Below are 15,071 nucleotides of genomic sequence, written 5' to 3'. Positions count from 1 at the left end.
ACTACTAGAATGTGTAATGTAAAGGCTGTAATGCTTGCTATTGTTTGACATTATATAGAATTAAATAATACTCCCCCTTTTATACCAAAAAAAAAAAAAAATCACTACCTGAGAAGTTACATTAGAAAAAACAAAAAAAGCCACCGCCTATAGAGAAATTATGCCAAAAAATGGCACGTCACTCGCTATTGGAGAACTTACATCACTCACTACATAGTAATTTACACTAGAAGTGGTCCACTTGCCATGTGAGATTTTTTTAAACCCAATGCCTAGCATCATTCAATAGGTTTGCATAAGAGGCCATAGAAGAAGCATGGTTACCCACTGCCTTAATCACCATCTCATAATCATGATTTTTAAACCCGAGATCGTACAGTCCAATCCGATTAATCAGGAACCTTTCACTATTATGGTTTTTTAACCCTAGAAACCATTCTAGGGAAGAAAAGAAGGGATCCGTTCAAACCACGGTTGAAAGAAGGGATCCGTTCAAACCACGGTTGAAAGAAGGGATCCGTTCAAACCACGGTTGAACCACCTAGGTTTAAAAACTGTGAACAGTTTTCACGATTCAAGTCAAAGCTATTTTTATTTTAAAAAACTAAAAACATTACAGACTCACAGCACCAAATCACCATAGTTGAAGCTTCAACCATAGATTCTGTCAAACGTTAAACTCGCATCAACGTTTCAGTTTCAAGAGAAAAATTCTTTGAGGAAGTGAATGCTTTTGCGAGATTTTTTTGACCAAAAGAAGAAGAAGAAGAAGAAGAAGAAGAAGTAGAAGAAGAAAGGAGCAGCCACAACATGGTGATGACGCAATGCTCTGCAAGATTTTTTGACCAAAAAAAAAATCATAATTGTTTTCATGAGTGAGACTGAGAAGGAGGCAGAGGAAGAGTTTTGTGAGGAGATTTGTGAAGAAGAAAGAGAGAAGAGGGTTCATCAAGAGAGAGAGAGAGAGAGAGAGAGAGAAGAGGGAAAACCTGAAGAAATGTGTAGGCATTGAGAAAGTAAAAAAGGCATTGTGTGGATGAGAAAAATTAAAGATAGTAATATAAAAAAAGAAAAAGGAAAAAAGAAAGAGATAAAGATGTAGAATTATAAACAGTTGAGGAGATAAATCAATCAATCAAATGGTGGGAAGAAGGGAAGAAAAAAAAAAGAAACAAAAAAGGAAAAACGGATTGGACTTAGCTTAGACAATTTAAAAGTATAAGAAATTTAAAAAGACCCCTTCTCACGTCATTTCCTCTTTAGTAGTTATCATTGTTTAATTGTTTTTATTAATTATAAAATGGGCTAAGTCCTATTGGATTATGTATAATTTATAATTGAGGATTAAAAAAAAAAATGAAATTCTTGATAATTTATAGGAATTTTTACCAAATAATTAAATTTATATATACGAAAATAATATATAATATCAATGTTTTACTAATTTAATTATTACTTTTGCATTTTAAATCATTATTAATTTAATTATGACATCATCACGGTTCAACCTCAGTTTGACTTTGGTCTGACCTCAAAAGCCTTAAACATCTCTCTTGCCAAGTTTTTTGAACTGTCTGAGTTTCAAAACCATGCTTAGAATCTCCTTCCAATATAGCATCTATTATGCCAATCTCCAGAGCAACCTCCAGTGCACAGATAGTCGCAAAAAAGGCCATCCAATTTTTTTTTTTTTGGCAACAGTCAACCATGCATGAGAATTTAACCAAAAAAGATCAATCAAAGGAATTTAAATCATGAAATGGTTACTGAAGGAATTTACGTTTTAGGGGGGGGGGGGGGGGGGGGTATGGGAGCTTGTGGTGATGTATAGACTTATATTAATGAAATGAAGGTTAACAAAACAATAATTTTTTTAAATTTTATTTTATTATCTTGATATATTTCACCCTCAGCTAACAATCCCTTCCAAATTCCACCCTAATATTCCCCAAATCAAGCAAGCAACAGAAAACTGATAAAGGAAAATGCTAGCAATTTTGGAACTGTAACTTTATGTATTATTAGTACTTCTCTTCTAATCTCCTTGCATAGGGACATACCATGAAACTCATGTTCAGGTTCAGAATGTTTTATATTTAGAGGAATCAACTGCAAGTAGCTTTCTTCAAATGATTTTGCTAATTTTTTCTTTAAATTGCATATTCAGATCTTAAAACTTTGGGAGCTTCTTTTCTCATTTCTTTATATCAGCCAATATTGCTCTTTGGCCCCTATCCCTTCCATATTCTTGCAAATCATTTGATCATCCTATTGTTGTCCTTCTTTAATGCACCTGTTTTCCTCTCTGATCTAGGGTAGTCTTTTGCCAGCTCCCCTTGTAGTTGTTCACTTTAGCCCCAAAATGATCAGATGCTTGTACTGTTCATAGCATGGGTTATGAATTTGATATGGGAAAATTGGATCAGGCTTTTTGTTGCTGATATGACCATTGCAAAAGCAGGTCAGCCAACAGTGGCCATGGCTAGCTGCTTTGCCGAGCCAATGTTTGACATGCTTGTTGGGCTTGGAACAGCTTTGATAATACAAAAACCAATGTTTATCCAAATGCTTATGGGAATGGTGACTGCATTGTCTTCCTGTTATTGAGCTTGATGGGGTCTGTACTGATTTCAAGTTCAATGTTTATCCAAATACAAACAATGGCTGTTGCCAAAGCAGGTCTAAATCTGTATTTTTTTTATACTGAAAAGGTCATAGGTAGAAGGTTGAATATGTAAGACTGGAAGTGGGCTTAAGGAAGAAGATGTGTATTGGTTAGTCTACAGATAAGATAACTACAGCACATTAGCTCCACTAAATAACTCCAGACTATATAACCACATCAAGTGGTAAAAATTATCAACATGAGTTGAAGATCGCAAGCGATATAAAGAGTGTAAACTATTCATAAAATATAAAAATAAAGTGTATAAATATATTCTTTTCATTTGTTTGTAAGGCTGCGCATTAAGTGGGAAAGGCTTCTATACAGATAAATATGTGCTTAAAGTTCCATGCATCAAATCAAGATGTAGTTGCTTTGTTTCCGCTGGAAGTTGAAAATAAATCTTATTCTTCTGCACTGTCAATGTGAGTTGCTCTTCTTAGTAGTTTGCTATTAGGCTATAACCGCTATACAATACTCAAATTAAAAGAAGGGGATTTTTGGATGCTAAAGACCTTTGATTATCTGCATCCTGATTGACTGGTGTCTATGTTTTGATTAATTCTGGGATTTGCAGATTCCATTATAATGGTATTTGTGCAACATCAAGAATGTGTCTGATTTGGCTTTTGTACATGCAAGGCTTATTAGCAAACCACTAACCATAAAACGAAAAGAAAAAGTAGCTTCTTAGCAAATGACAAGATTGTCAGAGGTACCTATAATATTCTTGTGGCTTTTGTTATTCAGGTGGCACTAAGACTGAAGGACTATTGCTTTGACATATGTACGCATACATTGGCAATTATATGATTAGTTTGTTATATAGATGGAATTTATTAAAACATATTTTGAGCTTTTATTGAATACTTTGCAAAATGATCTTAACCTGTCACGTCACTAATATAAAAATAAAAAAGAAAAGAAGTGAAGTATTTTAGATGTAGGACATAAAATGATGCCGTTGGACAGAGAGAGAGAGAGGGGGGGAAGGGGAAATTTAGGACAAAGGATGAGACATGATGCAGGACGGTAGAAAATTAGGGATAAACAGAAAGAATCGTCCTTCGTCAAAATGGATTTTCTTGGGATGATACTAAACAAATGGTCATAGCAAGTGATTGTTACACTAGTTTTTTGTTCACATTTTGATTTGATCTCTGCCTTTTGTGTGATAGTGAACTGACATAATATACATGCAGGATCACCTGGAGGTGCAGTTGTACAGAATAAAGCCTTTATGATCTTCAATGAATTGTGCTTGATACATGCAAATGCAACATCAGATGAAAGAAACCGCCGAACAAGTCATGATATAGACCTTGAAGATGAGTCAAGTAAATATGGGTGTGTTTTTATATCCCGTCATGGATCTGTAGAAATGTTGCATTTGTCATTGCATTTTAATGTATGCTACCGGTATTGTGCTTATATTGAACTTGTTTTCAGTAGTGATTATCTTGTTTACACAAAGATCTAATTACTTATTTATTATTCTTGGTTGTGCATAAAACAGGAAAGAGTTATAGGCAACCAAACTTCCCCCTCCCCCCTTTTCCTTCTTATTAGTCTATGCAAATATAGCTGGAGCTCTATCCCCACTAGAATTTCATAAAATTTTTTAGAAAAATTACCCTTTACTATATCCAACATTTATATATCCCTATCTCGCTTTTAGCCACTCTTTGGATCACCAACCATTTGCTGATTTGCTGCTTTCTACAAGAATCAGTAAAATGCTTTCTGCTGAATGTAAGCAAAGCCAGTTATGACTTAAGTAGCTCTTGTTGATAAGACATGTTTGCAAACTTGTTCATATTAGAGGAGAAATAAGCACCCCTAACACCCTCCCCCCCCACCCCCACCCCCCCCCCCCCCCCCCCCCCCCAATAGACACACAGATACAATATAAATAAGTGTTGCAGAGAAATGAGCACAAGCTACTTGGCCTTGTGAATACTTATTTGGACTGGCCTGATGGTTTATTTTTCTGTAAGTGATTGTAGTTCATTTCACTTCTTACTTCGTTAATTAACTAGGAAGTAAATGCAATAAGGCTGATATAAATTACATATGTTCTATTTTATCTTATAGCAATATTTATTTCAGGAAGTATCATCTGTTTTTGTTATATTTGAGATTGTTTTATTTTTACAGAAATGAAGTACATTTGTTTAATTGATAGGTGCTGATGTTCTCTTTTAATTGCATATGCAAATCTCAAGTATGGGTAGTTCCTCTCATTTCTTTTAAAGCTCACAATTGTGCAAATGACACTTTTAGAATGGAGAAAATTGTATGCATGAACCAATATTGCTCTATGCCCCCTAGGCTATTTAAATACTTGCAACTAGTTCATGCCATTTGATCATCCCCTTGATTTCCCCCTTCCACACACCCACTTCTCTCACTAGTTGATACTAATCTTGGCCAGCTCCTCTCTTGCAGTTCTTCACTTTATAATACAAGAAGAGGCCCCCAAAAACTGAGCAGATGCCTGTACTGCTCATGGCATTTGTTATGATTGTGTCCTGGATATCCACTACTTTTGGGGAACTCCTTAACTGACTGGCATCGCTTGGAGCACTTCTGGAATTGCTGCCTGCACTTATTGGGCTCACAGCACTAAAAATTGGGAACTTCAGTATGGGATCTGATTGCTGATATGGAAGTTGCCAAAGCAGGTCAGCAGGAATGTCCATGGCTGACTTCTTTGCTAGGGCAATGTTTAACGTGCTTGTTGGCCTTGGAACTGCTTTGGTCATACAAACATTTAGTTTTTGTCCAAATTCTTATGAACTATAGGAAAAGAAATATCCTTTTTTTTTCTTCATGTGTGTATAACTCACTGACATGAACATTTAAATGTGAAAAAGAGGAACCTGTTTGCCGACAAGTAGAAGGCCGGGTTATTGACCTAGACAAGTGCCTTGAAAAGACCAAAGAGGCCTGTTAGGGTGTGCACAGCTATTGATAATTGGCAGCTAGTCAATACCCTACTTTTGTGTTGTAATAAGCATTACTTTGTTGCCAACATTGCAAAAAAAGTATTAATTTGACGCGAAAACAACTACTTGACTCAGTTTTCTAGAAAGTTTAATACAAAAGAACTGAATTTACCAATTTCATGTAATGTTTTAATTTATCGTATTTGTTAAATAATAGGCGTAAATGCACTTTTAGTCCCTACATTTTGAAGTTTTTCCATTTTAGTCCCTAAATTTTATTTTTTCCACATTTAGTCCCTAAAACCAATTTACGCTTTTTATTTTAGTCCTTCAAGCCCCATTCTGTCACCAATTAACGGGGGAATAGACGGGAGCTATAAAATATTATTATTTTTTAACCCTGGTGAATAAAATAAGGAAGAAATCAGATTCAAGCTCACGTGATAAATCACGTGAAGCATTTTTAGTGCACTTACCACCTACCACCTACCTCTGGCGCGCAGGTCTTCCCCAAATCAGGCTGAAATCCCTAGCTCTCTTCCTCTGCCTCACAACCAACAGCCACCATCATCAACCTAAAGAAAATCCCACTTCTCTCTCTAACCACCACCATCATCATCAACCATCTCAAGATCCTCGCCTACCTCTGGCGCGCAGGTAGTGACCTTTCCCAAATCAGACTTAATCCCCAGTGAAGCTCTCTGCCTCTGCCGAACAGCCATAAGAACACAACCTAAAGAAAAATCCCCACTTCGTCAATCTCTATCACTTGATACCCACACTATTCATGGAGTGGAGAAAATGAAAGCTGGGAGAAAAAAAAAAAAAAAAAAAAAAAAAAAAAAAACAAGGGAATGTTTGAGAGAGAGAGAGAGAGAGAAAGAGTCACTTGACAAAACCAACCAACCACACCACCAGATTCACCACCTTACTCCAAATCCCACTTTACCTTCGGATTCTATGCCGACTAAAAGCTCAACCAATTTTCTTAATTTTTAGCTTCTCAAAAAAAAAAAATTCTTAATTTTTAAATGAGATTTTTTTTTTGGTTAAGAAAATTGAAAAATAGATTTTAATAACACATAAATAAAAAAAATAAAACTAAAAAACTTAACTTTCCTTTAAAAAAAAAAAATCAACAATTTTTCTTCTCGGAGGATAAGAAGAGCAATTTTTAAACCAACAAAAAAAAAAATGTAATATAAAATGTTAAAAAATTTATTTAATTACTATTTAAGAGCATTCACATCAGTACATGAAAACTCATGTATAATAGAAAAAACTACTATTTTTACACATTTTATATCAAAATTGCTCCACATCAGTGCTTCCAAAGTCTGTTATAATCATCTATATTTATCCATGAGCTACAGTAACCGTGTATATATACACAGTTACTGTAGCTCATGTATTTATTATTTTATTAATATAAATTCGCACCAATTTTTCTCTCTCTTCTCTCCGTGTACAACTACCTCACCTCCTCATCTTCTTCTCCTCATCAGATGCACACAAACACAAACACAGCCACACATCCTCATCCTCTTCTCCTCATCAGATGCACACAAACACAAACACAGCCACACATAAAGAACACAGACAAACCCACACACAAAGAACACAGACAAACCCACGCTGGAGATCGGTGCTTGCTGGAGATCGGTGCTCGGAGATCTGACCGGTGCTTGCTCGGAGATCAGATCGGTGCTTGTTGGAGACTGGGTTTTGTTGGAGATCGGGTATAGAGTTGGGTTTTGCTGTCCGATCGGTGCTTGTCTGACCGTGGGTCGTCGGAGCTCGGTTCGTGGGTCGCCGTGAACCTCGGTTCGTGGGTCGCCGTGAAGCTCCGCTTGGTTCGTGGGTCGCCGTGAACTTCGTGGGTCGCCGTGAACTGGGTTTTGGTCGCTGGGTTTTTGTTTTTGAGAAATAAGGAGAGAAGGCAGAAGAGAGAGAGAGAGAGAGAGAGAGAGAGAGAGAGAGAGAGAGCTGTTCAGAAAAATGAAAAGAGAGAGAGAGATACGCGCTTATATTAGTGGGAGTTGAGGGAAATAATAAAAAAATGAGAGGAATGAATATTTTATTAAAATAACTGGTAAAATAAATGAGCTGATGTGGGTGTTTCGTAAAAGTGGTAGTGTAAAATAGAAAAAGTAGGTTCTTAGTGTAAAAATGGATATGTAAAATACAAATACTGATGCGAATGCTCTAAGTATTTTAAAAAATTCACATAATCAAAGGAGCAAATTATACATCTATACATCTATATGTATAGATGTATTTTTTTATAAGTCAAAGGAGCAAATTACATAACAATTTGAATAATAAAATATAAAATGACTGACATTTGTACTTCTTAACAAAGTTTGGCGGGTATTAAGGTCAATTTATTTATTTTGATAAAAGAATTAAGGTCAATTTAGTTTGGGTTTGGATACAAAATAAATAGGTAATTTTTTTTTTCTCCCATCTTACAAAAGACTAACGGAGATAAAGTGCTTATTACAAAAAATTAAAAGGAGGGCATTATTATCTTTTAAAATAAAGCAGAAACAGTGGAACTGTCTTATATTCTAATGGGTTTTTGCAATTTAGGCCCACCAAAAAAAAATGTTAAGAGAAAGCCTAAATAGAATGTGGAGATAAGGCCCAAAATGGTCGCAGCACATTGCTCAGTCAAAAAAACAGAGAGAGAGAGAGAGGAAGTGATGAGTGTGGCATGTTGAACAGTTATAACAGATATATGAAACTGAATCAGCTTTTAACTTACTCTACTAATATCAGAACAAATACTAATCTCTATATGCAACCGACACGCATCATATAGGAAGTGATGAGTGTGGCATATAGCTTGATTATAACACCTTGGAGATATTGGAGATTGATTATATAATAATTGGAGATATCACAAACCTCATTTCTTCAGGCTTGGGACATGTTTTTCATAAAATATAGGATACTAAGTTTATAGCATAGTCAGGGTTGATTGTAGCGGGATTTATGGTTTTCATCGTTGATGAAATGCATTTTCAATCTATATTTTGCCAAAACAAAACTAGATTGAAGCTATAACATTGCATTTCATGTGTTGTGCCCTTACATCTTTCAACGCATATACGATAGTAAGTGGACTTATTTGTGTCTATGTTAGGAAGTATAAGATTTTGAGTAATACTACAAAATTTTAACAATAAATTTTAGAACCGTTGAGTTGATAGAATATTATTAATTCTCATATGAGTATATTATTCATGCTATTTTATTATTTATTATTAATAACTTGTTATCTTGATATTTGTGAAATTTATTTTAAAATATTTTGTGACTCAAAACTTATTGTAAAATTTATTTACAATGGAAAAAAAAGGATCAAAGTTTACTTTTTCTTTTAGCTAGCATATTGATATACAATAAATTAATAGACACCAAATTTGTCAACAGTGTTTTCACACATTCTCTTCTTCCTTTTAAGATTGTAAATGAGCTGAGCCAAGTGTTTAAAATTCAAGCTTTGTTCATTCATTTTTTTTTTTTTTTGAACACAAGCCGAGCTCGAGGTCATCACCAAAAAAAATTATATGTTCAAGCTTGGCTCATTTTCTTGTTGAGCAAGCTTGAGTCTTTTCACAAGCTGCTTGATTAACTTATTATTTTCTTTTATGTATATATATATATATATATATTATGAAACCATGACTAAAATATTTTTATCTCTTCATAATTCTATCAATTTTTAATATGAATAGACCATTTGTAATCAATAAGTTACAAATAATAGTGTATGTCATATGAACCTATTGACAAACTTATACAATTCAATTTAAAGTCTATAAAAATATATTTTTGGACTAATGTGTATATAAAATTATAATATTATATATAGTTAAATCGAGTCTTTATGTTCACGTGTTTGTTCATGAACATATTATTATGTTTGAACTTTGTTTTTTTTTATTATCGAACTTAAACTTAAAGTTTGAACTTGATTTATTTTTTAAACAAATGAATATAAACAAGTTTTTTATCAAGCCGTGCTCAAGCTGATTATAAACAACTAGGCTTATTTACAGCTTTATTTCATTTTTTGTTATGGTAGGCTCAATTGAGTTGAAAGATAGTAAAAATTCTTATACATCAAACTTGTTGAGATGAAAATTTATAATTAGTGTGCCATAAAAAGTGATAATAATAATAATGGTGTAGATGAAAATAATGTCGGCAACAATTATATTTTGTTGACTGAACAAATTATATAATAATAAAAAAAAAAAGTTGCGAAAATTCGATGTCTCTAGCATTGCTAGAAAGTAGGAAGAGAGTGGAATTTTGGACAAAAAGTACTATGCACGCCTGTTGCGGAATTGTTTTTGGGGGAATCACAGGAAAGGGAAAAGAGAGGAAATTGGTAGGAAAAAGAAAATGTTGATATCAAGGGAATGGTAAAAGACTAAAAAAGATGACTACTTTCAAGAAAACGCGTGGGCTTTTTTCGAACTTTATAGGAGTGCCTGGAGCGGCGGAGGGTGGATTTAGAAGGCATATCATCAGAAGTCGCGTGTGGGATCTAGCTAGAGTTGCGGTGGAGGGTGGATTCAGAAGGCATATCACAAGAAAGGGAAAAGAGACACGGAGCTCTTTCAAGCAGGAGTCACGTGTGGGATCTAGCTAGAGTTGCAATTGTCATAAAATAATTTTTTATTTGCATTTATTACTTTGATCTATTACATGTCAGCAATTACAAAAAAAAAAAAAACCAGATCCGCTAAAAACTATAAGTTTAAATCATAAGGATAAAAATCCCAAGAGCTAGGGGGCCAGTATCAGGAGGTTCATACAAGTCTTTGAAGAAAACGTACTGCAGACAGGTCAACAGTGTTCATATGAAACATCCGTCCCAGAAGTATCAACGGTCATATGATGACAACATCAAATTTTCTGAGCGGGATGCAAGTGGAATAAAGCAACCTCATGATGATCCACTTGTCATCACTTTGGAGGTAGAAGGATTTGCCACGAGGAGAGTGCTAGTGGACAATGGAATCTCGGCAGATATAATGTATATGACGGCCTACCAACAATTGAAATTGGATCCCAAGAGGCTTAGATCCTTTAATTCTCCCCTGGTCAGTTTCAACGGAGATAAAATTTACCCAAGGGGAATCGTCATGTTATCCGTTACAGTTGGAACATACACAGCATAGGTGACATTTCAAGCGGACTTCTTGGTCGTCGATTGCCCGTCGTCCTACAATGTCATCTTGGGATGACCCACATTGAACAAGCTCAAAGCAGTAACGTCGACTTACTGCTTGAAGGTGAAGTTTCCGACTCCAAATGGGGTAGGTCAGATATGTGGAGATCAACTGTTGACTAGGGAATGTTACCAAGCAGTCCTGGCCTCAAAAGAAAACCATGCATGGGTAGTGGAAAAGAAATCAAAAGAATCATCCCAAGAGCTAGAAGAAGTGCACCTGGTAGATGGGGACACGACGAAAGTGACGAAGGTGGGGACAGGACTTAGCACTGCTTTGAAGAGCAAAGTTGTGGAGTTCCTCAAGCAAAATCTAGATGTCTTCACTTGGACCCACAAAGATATGCCGGGGATAGAAAACGAGGTCATAGAGCATAAGTTGAATGTCGACCCTGCCAAAAAGCCCGTCTAACAGAAACGACGAGTTTTCGCCCCAGAACGGAACAAAGCAATTATGGAGGAAGTAGAGAAGTTTTTGACAGCTGGATTCATTAGGGAGGTATATTATCCACAGTGGTTGGCCAACGTCGTCATGGTGAAAAAGTCCAACAGGAAATGGCGCATGTGTGTGGATTTTACAGATCTTAATCGAGCCTGCCCTAAGGACAGCTTTCGCCTCCCTAGGATTGATCAACTGGTGGACTCAACAGCAGGCCATGAATTACTAACTTTCATGGATGCGTTCTCGGGCTATAACCAGATCCGCATGAGTGAAGAAGACCAGAAGAAGACTGCATTTGTTACCAGCTAGGGGTTATATTGCTACAGGGTCATGCCTTTCGGTCTGAAGAACGCAGGAGCTACATACCAAAGGTTAGTAAACTAGATGTTCTCGAGGCAGATCGGGAGAAATATGGAAGTTTATGTTGATGACATGCTAGTGAAGAGTAGAAAAGCCGAGCAGCATCTAGACAACCTCAAGGAAGCTTTCGATGTATTAAGGAAATACCAAATGAGGCTGAATCCAGCCAAGTGTGTATTTGGAGTGTCATCTGGCAAGTTCTTGGGCTTCATGGTCTCACAGAGGGGTATAGAGGCTAACCCCAAAAAGGTCAAAGCCATATTAGATATGACGTCACCAAGGAGTGTGAAAGAAGTTCAGAGGTTGACAGGACGCATAGCAGCCTTGAATAGGTTTGTGTCCAGAGCGACGGACAAATGTCTCCCATTCTTCAAGACTCTGAAGCAGGCTTTCCATTGGACAGACGAATGCAAAGCGACTTTCCAAGCTCTCAAAAGCTACTTGTCCAAACCACCATTGTTAAGTCCGTCCGTCGAGGGGGAAGATTTATTCTTGTACCTAGTCGTCTCTGAAACAGTAGTGAGCTTGGCACTTATCAGAGAAGAAGTCCAAGTTCAAAGACCAGTCTACTACATAAGCCAAGCTTTCCAGGGGGCAGAAGCAAAATATCCCAGGATAGAGAAGCTAGCCTTTGCTTTGATTGTTGCGTCGAGGAAACTCCGTCCTTACTTCCAAGCGCACACAATACTGGTAATAACAGACCAGTCACTGCGGAATGCCATGGGCAGACCAGACGCAGCAGGAAGAATGGTTCAATGGGTAGTAGAACTGAGCCAGTTTGATGTTGACTACAGGCCCAGGACAACAATCAAAGCCCAGGCACTGGCAAATTTTGTTGCTGAATTCACTACGACCGAGCAAGATCCAGAATCAGGACACTGGATGATACACACGGACGGATCGGCAGCATCGGGCATAGGCGGAGTAGGTGTGATTCTCTCCTCCCCAGAAAACAACGTCATCAAGTATAGGGTGAGACTCCAATTCCCTGTGACGAATAATGAAGCGGAATATGAAGCCACCTTGATGGGCCTGCGGGTGGCAAGGGCTATTGGAGTAAGGAGCCTGATATTGAACTCTGATTCAAAACTTGTGACTGGACAATTGAACAATGAATACGAGGCTAAGGAGGACAGAATGAAGAGGTACTTGGCTTTGGCTAATCAGTTAATTTCTAACTTTGATGATGTCAAGATTATCCAGGTGCCCCGGGAAGAGAACTCTGAAGCAGACGAGGTTGCTAGGCTGGCATCGTCAGTTACACACAAGAGACAACCAAATTTGCTACTGGAAGTACAGTATCTCCCAAGTATCGAAGGCCCTGAAATAGGTTGTGTGCATTCAGAAGAAAGTTGGATGGATCCAATAGTCACCTACATCAAGACTGGAAGCCTTCCATCAGACCCAGTCCAAGCCCGTAAAGTTAAAATCAGATCATCCAGGTTTACAATCCTGAACGACGAGCTATACAAAAAGGGGTTCTCCCAACCCTACTTGAAGTGCCTTGGCTCAAGAGATGCTGAATATGTCCTAAGGGAATTCCACAAAGGAGTGTGTAGGAACCATTCCGGATCACGTTCACTCATCAGTCAAGTTGTCCATACAGAATACTTTTGGCCAACAATGTAGAAGGATGCAGCTCAAGTCTTCCAGAAGTGTGACAAATGCCAACGGTTTGGGAATGTGCAACATGTCCTAGCCGAGCATTTGACCAGCATAACTTCGCCTTGGCCATTCTCCACATGGGGAATCGACATAATGGGCCCCCTACCTCGTGGTAAGAAACAGGTAAAGTTTCTCGTCGTTGCCATTGATTATTTTACAAAGTGGGTGGAAGCAGAACCTCGTGCAGTTATAACAGAGGCGAAGATACAACACTTCGTATGGAAGAATATTATCTACCGATTCGGAATCCCCCGCATTATCATCTCTAACAACGGACAACAATTTGACAATAGAAAGTTCAGAGACTTCTGCAGAGAGTTAGGGATAAAGAACCATTACTCCTCACCTGGTCATCCACAGGCCAATGGTCAGATAGAGGTTACAAATCGGACCTTGCTCAAACTGATCAAAACCCGACTTGAGGGGGCAAAGGGGGCATGGCCTAGCGAGCTCCCAGCAGTTTTGTGGGCATACAGAACAACGGCAAGGACCCTGACGGGTGAAACTCCTTTCAAGATAACTTTTAGAACTGAAGCGGTGATCCTTGTGGAGATTGGAATGTCAAGCATTCGAAAAGCCTGGTATGATGAGCAAAGAAATGACGAAGGCCTCAAGTTAGCCTTGGATTGTTTACCTGAAGTCAGAGACGATGCTTCACAGAGGATGACACTATATCAAGAGAGGATGATGAAGTAGTACAACCGGAGAGTTAAGCTAAAGCGGTTCAACCCAGGAGACATGGTCCTAAGGAAGGTTTCACAAGCCTCCAAAGATCCAAACGACGGAAAGCTAGGCCCTAACTGGGAAGGCCTGTACAAGGTCGTCCGTTACTCAAGAAGGGGTAGTTACTACCTAAAAGACGAGAAAGGGAAGCCTTTACCTCGTCCATGGAATGCAAAACATCTCAAGAAGTATCATCAGTAAAGAGAACGAAGATTCAGCCTTAATAAGTTTTGAGATTCGAGACATCTCGTTTATTTACATACAAATAAGCGAGAAATTAATTTTTCATTATGCACTTTTTTTATTTTCTATTCAGTATTGATTTTCTATTCGGTACTTTACATGTCGCACTTTTGTGTTTTCATAAGTTTATGTCCTTGTAACTCATCTTTATGAGCAAGGACGAATAAAACAGACCAGATGTTTTCAGAATTACTTTCATTGTATATCATAACAAACACCTCAAGGCAAACAACTTCCTTTAAACCGAAAAGAGGGGGAAAGGATAAAAATCCCGTCAATAAGAATGATGAGATTAAAATCCAAACTTAAGTGATAAAAACTATAAGTTTAAATCACAAGGATGAAAATCTCGTCAATAAAAATGACGAGATTAAAATCCAAACTTAAGTGATAAAAACTATAAGTTTAAATCACAAGGATAAAAATCCCGTCAATAAGAATGACGAGATTAAAATCCAAACTTTAGTGATAAAAACTATAAGTTTAAATCACAAGGATGAAAATCCTGTCATTAAGAATGACGAGATTAAAATCCAAACTTAAATGATAAAAACTATAAGTTTAAATCACAAGGATTAAAATCCCGTCAATAAAAATGACGAGATTAAAATCCAAGCTTAAGTGACGAAAACTCTAAGTTTAAATCACAAGGTTAAAAAACTTCGTCAGAATTAATGACGAGGTTAGAAATCCAAGTGGTAAAAACTCTAAGTTTAAATCACAAGGATAGAAATCCCGTCAGTAATAATGACGAGATTAAAATCCGAACCTAAGTTG

General features: G+C 37.1%; 1 long non-coding RNA gene across 3 annotated transcripts; it reads left to right on the top strand.

Annotated features, from left to right (window-relative positions):
• Positions 1-1,815: 1,815 nt before the first annotated feature.
• LOC136070537 (uncharacterized) lies at positions 1,816-5,786 on the top strand. Of its 3 annotated transcripts, XR_010631759.1 has the most exons (4): positions 1,816-3,090; positions 3,243-3,452; positions 3,868-4,012; positions 5,114-5,786. It is a non-coding gene; the product is annotated as an uncharacterized LOC136070537 (long non-coding RNA). The 3 variants fall into 3 exon arrangements; XR_010631760.1 differs by lacking the exon at positions 1,816-3,090 and having other exon boundaries at positions 3,099-3,380; XR_010631758.1 differs by lacking the exon at positions 1,816-3,090 and having other exon boundaries at positions 3,099-3,452.
• Positions 5,787-15,071: the final 9,285 nt, after the last annotated feature.

The sequence above is a fragment of the Quercus suber genome, unplaced genomic scaffold (genome assembly GCF_002906115.3).
Source record: "Quercus suber isolate HL8 unplaced genomic scaffold, Cork oak 2.0 scaffold_240, whole genome shotgun sequence".
Lineage (NCBI taxonomy): Eukaryota > Viridiplantae > Streptophyta > Magnoliopsida > Fagales > Fagaceae > Quercus > Quercus suber.
This window is presented reverse-complemented; position numbering and strand designations above follow the sequence as displayed.